Source organism: Coenobita brevimanus, chromosome 21 (genome assembly GCF_032717465.1).
Source record: "Coenobita brevimanus isolate Jiangsu-jjx chromosome 21, ASM3271746v2, whole genome shotgun sequence".
Lineage (NCBI taxonomy): Eukaryota > Metazoa > Arthropoda > Malacostraca > Decapoda > Coenobitidae > Coenobita > Coenobita brevimanus.
This window is the reverse complement of record NC_136974.1, coordinates 4,195,057-4,209,396: the sequence shown is the minus strand read 5'-3', so window position 1 is coordinate 4,209,396 and position 14,340 is coordinate 4,195,057. Positions and strand designations below refer to the sequence as shown.

The following is a 14,340-nucleotide window of genomic DNA, read 5'->3' as shown; positions in this document are numbered from 1 at the left end:
TCATGCCTCCAAGTATTAAAACACACACACACACACACACACACACACACACACACACACTGATATAAATACTCGTATACTATAGCTGCTGTCGGTTTGCAGGCAGGTTAATAAAAAAAGAAAGTGTAGGAAAAGGTGTGTGGTAAGGCTCCAGCACCACACTATGTTTCCTTGAGTCACTGGAAACATCCACTACATATAAATTTCAATTGATAGAAAGGACAACGTTTAGAAAGTTTCTGTATTGGTGTCTGCAGATGATACTGTATTGTTAAGTGAAGACGAAGAGGAATTGTAATGCTTGCTGAATGAGTTTGGGAGAGTTTGGAAGAAATGGAATCTAAAGGTGAATGTAGGGAAGTGTAAAGTTTTGGTCCTCGAGAGAAATGAAGTGACTAAAAGTACAGTGATGCTGGTGGATGTGGAAATAGAAAATGTGAGCGCATTTACGAACTTGGGTAATGTGATGAGTAAGGATGGATGTCTGGAGGGTGAAGTGCTTGAAAGGGTACAACAAGGAAGAAAGGATGCTGGTTCTTTGAAATCAGTTATAAGAAATAAGGAAGTGAGCATGGAAGTAAAAAAGCCGCTGCATGACAGCATTGTGATATCAACTCAAACGTATGGAAGTGAAGCTTGGACCTTGTTGGAAGGACACAAGTCAAGAGTGAGAGCAGGGGAAATGACTTACAGTATTTGAGAGGAGCATATGGAGTTATATGGAGACAGATTGGCAAATAAGGAAATGAAGGAGGGTTGTGGTGTGGATTTGGATGTGATTGAAAGCGTTATGAGAAATACACTAAAGTGGTTTTGCTGTGTGGAGAGGATGGAGAGAGAAAGAGACTAACGAGGAGAGTATATGTGAGTAAGGTGGAAGAAGGGAGAAGGAGGGAGAGGCCGAGGATGAGGTGGGGGGACGGAGTGGAGAGGTATATGAGAGAGGGGGGTGTGAGCTGCGGGGAGGGTAGTGAAATGACGGGGGACAGGGCGACTTGGAGGCGATGTGTTTTTGGCCACCCCATAAGGGATTGAAACGACTGGGAATAGACAGATAGATATAAGTGTTTTTTGTCGATTTGTGACGATAGAATATTTCGATGAAATTATTCTACATTATTTTCTGCAGGTCATTGACACAGCTATATAATATATTTTCGCCATATACTTGACTGTTAATATATTCGTATCAAAAAATGGAGCAGAATTAGTGTTAGCTAGTTGCAGCTACATGGCAGCAGGAATCTCATGCAATTTCTGATGTAGAAATTCATGATAACAGTACAGGATCACTTATTAGTACTACCTGAAATATCTTCATATTTATGAAATATTTTTTCAAAAGCTCGACCTTAATCTGAGTGTCCACTTTTTCAGTATGATAATATCTATACGCTTGATGATGTTATTGTCAGACGAGGGTAGTCATATGAAGGGAAAGTTCTTTTGATGGTGATGTTTCAGATATTTTTCATTAAGAAGTTGTGTAGGTATTGGGGATACTTCTGGAAATGAAGTTGTTAGATCAGCCAAGTCCGTGTATCGTAACTGAATCCATTTGTACGGTAGTGGAACAAGACGTTCCCTTGCCTGTACAGACGTAAGCAGTAATCGGTATCCCCCATCCCCCGAATGACACTTTTGATCTATCAGTCACCCAGTGTGTTAATCCAGTAAGAGGTGGACACTAACGAAGCGCCTCCATGTCGCTGTCCTCTGCCATCAAACTGCTGTCTCTCCAACTCACACACCTTCTCTCATGTAATTCTCCACCCCAGCCCTCCATCTCATTATCACTGAGTACTTGTGTCCTTCACCTCATACTGCTCTATGCGTCATTTCACTATGGAGTCACTCTCACTCTCTCCCTCTACTGCAGTTTCTTTCGCCTCAGTGTCTGGGCTGTTTGATGGTCTGTTCCCTGTCTGTTGAGGAGGATACTAATTATTATTGCTTTTTGTATGCAGTAATAAGAGAACATGGATTTGATGATTTTGTGTCTGGTTTTATGCAACCTAAAGGTTTTTGTTGTAATGGTATTATGATTTTGCTTTTTTCCTAGCCTTGACTGAATGAACTGATAGTTTGTCATTGCTGGTGTGTCAGATTTATTCAGATATGGGTGATGGCTGCTGCTTGATATGCTGCAACATTCTCGTTTTTTTCTTCTCTTCAATTTTGTTCCAGCTGACGCCAGACGGTATTATTTAGTTGAGTCATAGAAGCCTTAATGTCAGAGATGGATATAACGACTTATAAGTGTTAAAAAAAAAAAAAAGTTATATCTGAATAGGTTAATGTTATACCTACAGGGACAAAGTGGAGTATCATTTGAGTAAACCAAACTTCATTAATGAGCTTTTATTAATAAATAATTTATATATGCATAATACTTCATTAACGGGAATCCGGTAGCCTAGTCGTCATGATCGTTAAGCTTAAGCGCGGGCGATTGCCGGCTGCTGGTAGGTCGGGGCTGGTGGTGGCTAGTAGGACGGGGGAGGTGGTGGCTGGTAGGTCGGGGGAGATGGTGGCTGGTAGGACGGGGGAGATGGTGGCTGGTAGGTCGGGGGAGATGGTGGCTGGTAGGACTGGGCGGGTGGTCCGTAAGTCTCCTGGGGGGATTGAGCCTCGCCCTCGTACTCAACCTGCGCCACAAAACCGGAGTCGCCATTCACGTTGTAGGTCACCCTCTGGGTGCGACCGTCGGGCAGCAGAACGTAATACTGACCGTCAGTGTTGTAACCATCGCGTTTCTCGTTGTGGCCGAAGTCGTTGCCGGAGTAATCGTCCTTCACTGACCACTGGAAGTCGTACTTGGGTGGACTCTGGTGAGGTGTGGGAAGAAGTATCTTGTCAGCAACGGAAAACAGCTCGAGAGAAAAATATGACAAATCATAGTTATATGTTGCCATATTATGCTTTTTTGCTTTAATTCCTCAGTACGACGCATTAATACTATCACAAAAATTTCACTGGTGTATATTAAGTTGATAAAAAATAAGCCATCCCGATAATTTACAGCACCCAGGGCATAGAAAACGTTGTATATTTTTTAATGCATAGCTGACAATAACTGGCAAACCGTTTTACCGTTGGTTAAGAAAGACCTCCAACAGATGAGCGACTAAGAAGAGTTTCTGTAATATGACATCTATAGGTACGTATAGTAAGAACTAACTGGTATTGCTGGCCAATCATTTTACTCGTCCTGAATATTCTGGGCGTCCATAAACCTCTAGACACAGAGCTGTTTATTGTGTTTACCTGAATGGACACAAATGAATGAAAGGGGCAAGATTCTCTATGGGATTATTTTCTACTTCATGCTATCGCTGTTTTTCTGACGATAATATTCCATTGCCTCTTACCTCGGGTTCTGGCTGGCCGTAGGTGGGCTGGGGTGCGCCGTAGGTGGGCTGGGGAGAACTGTAAGATTGTGGAGGAGTGTTCTGTTCAGCAGCGGCCACGACCACCAGAGCCAAGAGAACAACCTGCAGTAGACGTAGTGACAAAGAGGCTTGAGAATTTAGCGCCTGTTTGCTAGAGGAGTTTCGGTTAGACAAACAAATAATTTTTACTAAGTCACAGTTTCCCATAGCCCACGAGACGACATACGCGAAATTTGAACGAGGTCCTAAATATAATGTTAGGTGAAGAAGAACGTAGAAACATAGGAACACACACACACACACACACACACACACACACACACACACACACACCATTATAGTGAGACCGACGTAGCCAAAGTCATCTCGTAAACGAAGTAGATCATGCACATCCTCAGGAAACTTGTTTTTAAATGAAGATGTGGATTGAAGATTTTCGTTAAATCTTTGGTGTGTTTTAGCCCAAGAACTGATCTTAATCTGAAAACCTTTGACGTTTCAAATAAATGAAGAATAAATTTGAAAATTAATATAAAAAATATTTTAGCCGCTTTGTTTTAGCCGCTTTAAAACTGACCGACTCCATAGCAATCCTTAATCCCAGTCAATGTGAATCTGTTTTCAGTGGCGCAGAAGGTGATGATAGTTATATAATGAGGAGAGAATTCTGCTGTGAATTGCAAAGTGGCTTAATTCTGTGTCACCGTACTTTGCAGAGCATGTTGTTGATCTGTGATGGGAGGGATAAGAAATGATCCCCAGTACAGCCTGCCTCGCCCTTATATACTGCCTTCCCCACCCTGGGTGTGGCGTCGCTCCACATGGGACTACCAAGCCCAAGGTCAAGGTGGCAAGAGTAAAGAGGGAGTTTAACCTGGATATGGATTAAACTTATCTAGATCACGGATTGGAAAAGTGTTCGGGAGGAATCTAGGAGAATTCTTATAGTTGATGGTAATTTTTAAATTCTGAAACCAGCTGGACTAAAGTGACAGGAGTTAACTGGTTTGCTTCACTGTATTATAAAATGTTCATGCACCTTATGCATTCACTCACCGTGCAGGCCGTGTTTGTAATCTTAAAGAATCCTACATTCATAATCTTTCCGTTGCATAACCACTACCACTCGCTCACATTCGAAAAGTCTCTCTTGAATTGAATAAAATCTGGTGATAATAAGAAGGAGCATTGAGACAGCGCATGACCCGGGGCTTAGGCTTGGTGAATGACCTTTGACTATGCTCTATGACCCTGATCTTTGAGTGATTGGTCTGGACGTTAAAATACTTCATCTTTGCGTGACCATTAACTCGCCCACCATGTTTGGTCGAAACTGGATCAAGTGTTCAAGTTGACTTTGACATGTGATCATAACCTTTGATTTGTTGTTGTAAAAATTGAATAGTTTAATCTTTGGATGACCCTAAACCGTACCATAAAAGTTTCGTGTGATTTGAATTAAACTTTTTGGCTTTAATGAGAGAGAGCTTAATCTTATCAGCTGTATCCCCCCCCTCTCTCCCTTTCCACCAAGTATGGTCTGAATCGGATGAAAACTGTAAAGGTTGACTTATTCCTAAACCTTTTACCGTTGACTTTTTGGGCATTATCTACAATGCAGCAGACGCAGTGTAGAATGAAATGCCACTGTGTAGAAATACAAGTGACTGGTTTTGTCATTTTGTAGTTAAAGGGGTCTAGGAAAGAAAATAAATGAAGACTGTGGAGAATAAGGAGTATTACCGATAGTGTATTAGCGTGTTAGTGTTATGTTTTAGCTACTTTTGATGTTTTAATAATAAAAGAATCATAAGGATTAAAGATAGATGGTAAGAGAGTTTTAGTACCTCTGTATGGTAAGTGATGACAACCATCATCCACTCATTTAATGTAGTGCTGCCTTCTTATTCCTATGGTGACTCTATACAAGTGAAAAACCTACTGGTTTCCTGTAATCCAGGAAAATTTCTATAACGCTGGGTGATAACAATATAACCAAATAACTGGGTGATGTGAAGCTTACAATGGCGCCTCCTTTGAGAGAGAAGAGACACAAATGCGGCGTCCATCCAGTAACCAAACCTTCAGTCGCTTCGCTGCTCCTTGCTGTGGCAGGGCGCTGCCTGACGAGAGGAAACATTGGTTGACTGGACGAGATGGCCCTTATGGGGTGACTGCTTGTCTGCTATTGATCGATTTGGTTGATCAAACGGACGGAGTTCATGCTACTACTATCACTATTAGTAGTACTTCTACTATTACTACTACTACTACTTCTGCTACTACTACTACTACGACTACTACTATCACTGTGTTTAGAAGTTACGAAGGATTTTATTTGTTATGGCTTCTGGATACGTTGGGGATATCTCTATTCAGCGTGTCTACTGACACATGAGAAAAAATAAATGATTATGGGGTATGGAATAGAGTAAAATGCCCGGCTTGGCGTATGATTCCGAAAACAAAGGATACGAGTAGTTAGTGATCTTTTGTGGTGGGTGTGGTGGCTGGAAGAAGAAAGCTGGGTGAATGGCTGCATGAGGAGAATGGAAAGCAACAAAGAACATATCGTCGGACCCTACGATTATCTTGCACTTACTTTTCTTTGTTTCCTGTGTCTGACGTTTTCCTTGTATTACTTACAGTCCCTCAGTCTCATGCCTCCAAGTATTAAAACACACACACACACACACACACACACACACACACACACACTGATATTAATACTCGTATACTATAACTGCTGTCGGTTTGCAGGCAGGTTAATAAAAAAAGAAAGTGTGGGAAAAGGTGTGTGCTAAGGCTCCAGCACCACACTATGTTTCCTTGAGTCACTGGAAACATCCACTACATATAAATTTCAATTGATAGAAAGGACAACGTTTAGAAACTTTCTGTATTGGTGTTTACAGATGATACTGTATTGTTAAGCGAAGACGAAGAGGAATTTTAATGCTTGCTTAATGAGTTTGGGAGAGTTTGTAAGAAATGGAATCTAAAGGTGAATGTAGGGAAGTGTAAAGTTTTGGTCCTCGAGAGAAATGAAGTGACTAAAAGTATAGTGAGGCTGATGGATGACGAAATAGAAAATGTGAGTGCATTTACGTTCTTGGGTAATGTGATGAGTAAGGATGGAATTCAGGAGGGTGAAGTGCTTGAAAGGGTACAACAAGGAAGAAAGGATGCTGGTTCTTTGAAATCAGTAATCAGAAATGGGGAAGTGAGCATGGAAAAAGAGAAGTCGCTGCATGACAGCATTGTGATATCAACTCAAACGTATGGAAGTGAAGCTTGGACGTTGTTGGAAGGACACAAGTCAAGCGTGAGAGCAGTGGTAATGACTTACAGTATTTGAGAGGTGCATATGGGGTTATATGGAGACAGATTAGCAAATAAGGAAATGAAGGAGGGTTGTGGTGTGGATTTGGATGTGATTGAAAGCGTTATGAGAAATACACTGAGGAGGTTTGGCCGTGTGGAGAGGATGGACAGCGAGAGACTAACGAGGAGAGTGTATGTGAGTGAGGTGGATGGAGGGAGAAGGAAGGGGAGGCCAAGGATGAGGTTGGGGGATGGAGTGGAGAGGTATATGAGAGAGGGGGGTGTGAGCTGCGGGGAGAGTAGTGAAATGACGGGGGAAAGGGCGACGTGGAGGCGATTGGTTTCTGGCCACCCCTAAAGGGATTGAAACGACTGGCAATAGATAAATAGAGGGATAAAAGTGTTTTCTGGATTTGTGACGATAGAATATTTCGATATAATTATTTTACATTATCTTATGCATGTCATTGACACAGCTTTATAATATTATATTTTCGCAATATATTTGACTATTAACATATTCGTCTCAAATAAAAGAGCAGAATTAGTGTTAGATACTGGCAGTTACATGGCAGCAGGAATCTCATGCGATTTCTGATGTAGAAAGTCATAATAACAGTACAGGACCACTTATTAGTACTAAAATGTCTTCATATTTATGAAATAATTTTATATGAGCTCGACCTTCATATGAGTGTCTACTGTTTCAGTCCGATAATATCTATACGCTTGATGATGTTATTGTCAGACGACTTTTGTCAGTTGAAAGGAAAGTTCCTTTGCTTGTGCTGTTTCAGATATTTTTCATTAAGATGTTGTGGAGATATTGGGGATACTTCTGGAAATGAAGTTGTTAGATCAGCCAAGTCCGTGTATCGTAAGTGAATCGATTTGTACAGTAGTGGAACAAGACGATCCCTTGCCTGTACAGACGTAAGCAGTAATCGGTATCCCCCATCCCCCGAATGACACTCTTGATCTATCAGTCACCCAGTGTTATCCAGTAAGAGGTGGACACTAATGACGCGCCTCCATGTCGCTGTCCTCTGCCATCAAACTGCTGTCTCTCCAACTTACACACCTTCTCACATGTAATTCTCCACCCCATCCCTCCATCTCATTATCACTGGGTACTTATGTCCTTCACCTCATACTGCTCTATGCGTCATTTCACTATGGAGTCACTCTCACTCTTACCATCTACTGCAGTTTCTTTCGCCTCAGAGTGCCTGGGCTCTTTGCTGGTCTGTTCCCTGTCTGTTGAGGAGGATACTAATTATTATTGCTTTTTGTATGCAATAATAAGAGAACATGGATTTGATGGTTTATGTCTGGTTTTATGCGACCTAATGGTTTTTGTTGTAATGGTATTATGATTTTGCTTTTTTCCTAGCCTTGACTGAATGAACTGAGAGTTTGTCATTGCTGGTGTGTCAGATTTATTCAGATATGGGTGATGGCCGCTGCTTGACATGCAGCAATCTTCTCGTTTTTTTTCTTCTCTTCCATTTTGTTCCAGCTGACGCCAGACGGTATTATTTAGTTGAGCCATAGAAGCCTTAATGTCAGAGATGGATGTAACGACACATAAATGTAAAAAAAAAAAAGTTATATCTGAATAGGTTAATGTTGTACCTACAAGGACAAAGTGGAGTATCATTTGAGTAAACCAAACTTCATTAATGAGCGTTTATTAGTAAAATAAATTATATATGCATAACACTTCTTTAACGGGAATCCAGTAGCCTAGTCGTCATGATCGCTAAGCTTAAGCGCGGACAAGTGCTGGCTGCTGGTAGGTCGGGGCTGGTGGTGGCTAGTAGGACGGGGGAGATGGTGGCTGGTAGGTCGGGGGAGATGGTGGCTGGTAGGACGGGGGAGATGGTGGCTGGTAGGTCGGGGGAGATGGTGGCTGGTAGGACGGGGGAGATGGTGGCTGGTAGGACTGGGCGGGTGGTCCATAGGACTCCTGGGGGGGCTGAGCCTCGCCCTCGTACTCAACCTGCGCCACAAAACCGGAGTCGCCATTCAAGTTGTAGGTCACCCTCTGAGTGCGACCGTCGGGCAGCAGAACGTAATACTGACCATCAGTGTTATAACCATCGCGTTTCTCGTTGTGGCCGAAGTCGTTGCTGGAGTAATCATCCTTCACTGACCACTGGAAGTCGTACTTGGGTGGACTCTGGTGAGGTGTGGGAAGAAGTATCTTGTCAGCAACGGAAAACAGCTCGAGAGAAAAATATGACAAATCATTGTTATATGTTGCCATATTATGCTTTTTTGCTTTAATTCCTCAGTACGACGCATTAATACTATCACAAAAATTTCACTGGTGTATATTAAGTTGATAAAGAATTAGCCATCCCGATAATTTACAGCACCCAGGGTATAGAAAACGTTGTATATTTTGTAATGCATAGCTGACAAAAAGTGGCCAACCGTTTTACTGTTGGTTAAGAAAGACCTCCAACAGATGAGCGAGTAAGAAGAGTTTCTGTAATATGACATCTACAGGTACGTATAGTAAGAACTAACTGCTATTGCTGGCCAATTATTCTACTCGTCCTGAATATTCTGGGCGTCCATAAACCTCTAGACACAGAGCTGTTTATTGTGTTTACCTGAATGTACACAAATGAATGAAAGGTGCAACATTCTCTATAGGATTATTTTCTACTTCATGCTATCGCTGTTTTTCTGACGATAATATTCCATTGCCTCTTACCTCGGGTTCTGGCTGGCCGTAGGTGGGCTGGGGTGCGCCGTAGGTGGGCTCGGGAGGACTGTAAGATTGTGGAGGAGGAGTGTTCTTTTCAGCAGCGGCCACGGCCACCAGAGCCAAGAGAACAACCTGCAGTAGACGTAATGACAAAGAGGCTTGAGAATTTAGCGCCTGTTTGCTAGAGGAGATTCAGTTAGACAAACAAATAATTTTTACTAAGTCACAGTTTCCCATAGCCCACGACACGATATTCACGAAATTTGAACGAGGTCCTAAATATAATGTTAGGTGAAGAAGGACGTAGAAATATAGGAACACACACACACACACACACACACACACACACACACACACACACACACACACACACACACGATTATAGTGAGGTCAACGAAGCCAAAGTCATCTCGTAAACCAAGTACATCACGCACATCCTCAGGAAACTTGTTTTTAAATTAAGATGTGGATTGAAGATTCTCTTTAAATCTTGGGTGTTTTTTCTTAGCCCAGGAACTGATATTAATCTGAAAAACTTGGACGTTACAAATAAACGAAGCATAAATTTGAAAGTTATTATAAAAAATAATTTAGCCGCTTTGTTTTAGCCGCTTTAAAACTGACCAATTCCACAGTAACTGTTAATCTGTCAGTATGAATCTGTTTTCAATGGCGCAGGTGATGATAGTTATATAGTGAGGAGAGAATTCTGCTGTGAATTGCAAAGTGGCCTAATTCTGTGTCACCGTACTTTGCAGAGCATGTTGTTGATCTGTGAAGGGAGGGATAAGAAATGATGCCCAGTACAGCCTGCCTCGCCCTTATATACTGTCTTCCCCACCGTGGGTGTGGCGTCGCTCCTCATGGCACTACCAAGCCCAAGGTCAAGGTGGCATGAGTAAAGAGGGAGTTTAACCTGAATATGGATTAAACTTATCTAGATCACGGATTGGAAAAAGTGTTCGGGAGGAATCTAGGGGAATTCTTATAGTTGATGGTAATTTTTAAATTCTGAAACCAGCTGGACTACGAAGTGACAGGAGTTAACTGGTTTGCTTGACTGTATTATAAAATGTTCATGCACCTTGTGCATTCACTCACGGTCCAGGCCGTGTTTGTAATCTTAAAGCATCCTACATTCATAATCTTTCCGTTGCATAACCACTACCACTCGCTCACATTCGAAAAGTCTCCCTTGAATTGAATAAAATCTGGTGATAATAAGAAGGAGCATTGAGACAGCGCATGACCCGGGGCTTAGGCTTGATGAATGACCTTTGTCTATGCTGTATGACCCTGATCTTTGAGTGATTGGTCTCGATGTTAAAATACTTCATCTTTGCGTGACCATTAACTCGCCCACTAAGTTTGGTCGAAGTTGGATCAAGTGTTCAAGTTGACTTTAACATGTGATCATAATCTTTGATTTGTTTTTGTAATAATTGAATAATGTAATCTTTGGATGACCCTAAATCGTACCATAAAAGTTTCGTCTGATATGAGTTAAACTTTTTGGCTTTAATAACAGAGAGCTTAATCTTATCAGCTGACCTCCCCCCTCTCCCTTTCCACCAAGTATGGTCTGAATCGGATGAAAACTGTAAATGTTGACTTATTCCTAAACCTTTTACCGTTGACTCGTTGGGCATTATCTACAATGCAGCAGACGCAGTGTAGAATGAAATGCCACTGTGTAGAAATACAAGTGACTGGTTTTGTCATTTTGTAGTTAAAGGGGTCTAGGAAAGAAAATAAATGAAGACTGTGGAGAATAAGGAGTATTACCGATAGTGTATTAGCGTGTTAGCGTTATGTTCTAGCTACTTTTGATGTTTTAAGTAAAAAGGAATCATAAGGATTAAAGATAGATGGTAACAGAGATTTAGTACCTCTGTATGGTAAGTGATGACAACCATCATCCACTCATTGAATGCAGTGCTGCCTTCTTATTCCTATGGTGACTCTATACAAGCGAAAAACTTACTGGTTTCCTGTAACCCAGGAAAATTTCTATAACGCTGGGTGATAACAATATAAACAAGTAACTGGGTGGTGTGGATCCTACTATGGCACCTCTGTTGAGAGAGAAGAGACACAAATGCGGCGTCCATCCAGTAACCAAACCTTCAGTCGCTTCGCTGCTCCTTGCTGTGGCAAGGCGCTGCTTGACGAGAGGAACATTGGTGTACTGGACGAGATGGCCCTGAAGAGGTGACTGCGTGTCTGCTGTTGATCGATTTGGTTGATCAAACAGACGGAGTTTATGTTACTACTATCACTATTAGTAGTACTTCTACTATTACTACTACTACTACTTCTGCTACTACTACTACTACGACTACTACTATCACTGTGTTTAGAAGTTACGAAGGATTTTATTTGTTATGGCTTCTGGATACGTTGGGGATATCTCTATTCAGAGTGTCTACTGACACATGAGAAAAAATAAATGATTATGGGGTATGGAATAGAGTAAAATGCCCGGCTTGGCGTATGATTCCGAAAACAAAGGATACGAGTAGTTAGTGATCTTTTGTGGTGGGTGTGGTGGCTGGAAGAAGAAAGCTGGGTGAATGGCTGCATGAGGAGAATGGAAAGCAACAAAGAACATATCGTCGGACCCTACGATTATCTTGCACTTACTTTTCTTTGTTTCCTGTGTCTGACGTTTTCCTTGTATTACTTACAGTCCCTCAGTCTCATGCCTCCAAGTATTAAAACACACACACACACACACACACACACACACACACACTGATATTAATACTCGTATACTATAACTGCTGTCGGTTTGCAGGCAGGTTAATAAAAAAAGAAAGTGTGGGAAAAGGTGTGTGCTAAGGCTCCAGCACCACACTATGTTTCCTTGAGTCACTGGAAACATCCACTACATATAAATTTCAATTGATAGAAAGGACAACGTTTAGAAACTTTCTGTATTGGTGTTTGCAGATGATACTGTATCGTTAAGCGAAGACGAAGGAGAATTGAAATGCTTGCTGAATGAGTTTGGGAGAGTTTGTAAGAAATGGAATTTAAAGGTGAATGTGGGGAAGTGGAAAGTTTTGGTTCTCGAGAGAAATGAAGTGACTAAAAGTATAGTGAGGCTGGTGGATGAGGAAATAGAAAATGTGAGTGCATTTACGTACTTGGATAATGTGATGAGTAAGGATGGAAGTCTGGAGGATGAAGTGCTTGAAAGGGTACAACAAGGAAGAAAGGATGCTGGTTCTTTGAAATCAGTGATAAGAAATAGGGAAGTGAGCATGGAAGTAAAAAAGTCGCTGCATGACAGGATTGTGATATCAACTCAAACGTATGGAAGTGAAGCTTGGACCTTGTTGGAAGGACACAAGTCAAGAGTGAGAGCAGTGGAAATGACTTACAGTATTTGAGAGGAGCATATGGAGTTTATATGGAGACAGATTGGCAAATAAGAAAATGAAGGAGGGTTGTGGTGTGGATTTGGATGTGATTGAAAGCGTTATGAGAAATACACTGAGGTGGTTTGGCCATGTGGAGAGGTTGGAGAGTGAGAGACTAACGAGGAGAGTGTATGTGAGTGAGGTGGAGGTAGGGAGAAGGAGGGAGAGGCCGAGGATGAGGTGGGGGGATGGAGTGGAGAGGTATATAAGAGAGGGGGTCGTGAGTTGCGGTGAGGACAGTGAAATGGCAGGGGACAGGGCAACATGAAGGCACTTTGTCCCACCCCTTACGGGACTGAGGCGACAGGTAATAGATAGACAAATAGTTAAAGGAGTTTTCTGTGGATTTGTGACAATAGAATATTTCGATGAGATTATTTAACATTATTTTATGCAGTACATAGACACAGCTACATTATTTTATATATTTGACTGTTAACATATTCGTGTCAAAAAATGGAGCAGAATCAGTGTTAGATACTGGCAGTTACATGACAGCAGGAATCTCATGCCTGAAATGAAATATCTTCGTATTTATGAAATAATTTTTCATGAATTTGACCTTAATCTGAGTGTCCACTTTTTCAGTGCGATAATATCTATACGCTTGATGATGTTATTGTCAGACGACTTTAGTCAGTTGAAAGGAACGTTCTTTTGCTGGTGCGGTTTCATATATTTTTCATAAATACATTGTATAGGTATCGTGGATACTTCTGGAAATGAATGTGTTAAATCAGCCAAGTCCGTGTATCGTAACTGAATCCATTTGTACAGTAGTCGGACAAGACGACCTCTTGCCTGTACAGACGAAAGCAGTAATCGGTATCCCCCAGATGACAAATTCGTCATCTAACAGTAAGTCACCCAATGTGTTGAATAAGAGGTGGACACTAAAGAACCGCCTCCATGTAACTGTTTTCTGCCGTTAGACTGCTCTCTCTCCAACTGACATCCCCCTCTCTCATATAATTCTTCACCCTATCCCTCCCTCTCATCCTCACTGGCTACTCATTTCAGTCACCTGACGATGGACTCACCCTCACTCTCATCCTCTACTACAGTTTCTTTCACCTCAGAGTGCCTGGGCTGTTTGCTAGTCTTTGCCCTGTTTGTTGAGAATACTCATTAATTATTGATTTTTTATGTACTAATCGGTGAGCAAGGATTTGATGGTTTTGTGAGGTTTTGCACGACCTCAGGTTTTTCGTTTAAGTTGTATTATGATATGATTTTTTACCTGTACCTTTAAAGAATGACTTGATAACCTGTCGTTGCTGGCTTGCTAAATTTACTTAGATGTGGGTGATGGTTGCTGTCTGGTGTGCAATAACCTCGTGGTTTCCTCTTCTCTCCCATTTTATTCTAGTTGACGCCAGACGGTATTATTTGGCTGAGTTGAGTCATAGGAGCCTGCATGTCAAAGATGGATGCAACGACTCCGAAATGTAAAATATATATATATATATATATATATATA

General features: G+C 41.6%; 1 pseudogene; it reads right to left on the bottom strand.

The window, feature by feature from the left end:
- Positions 1-2,438: 2,438 nt before the first annotated feature.
- Positions 2,439-4,490, bottom strand: LOC145392074 (uncharacterized; annotated as a pseudogene).
- Positions 4,491-14,340: the final 9,850 nt, after the last annotated feature.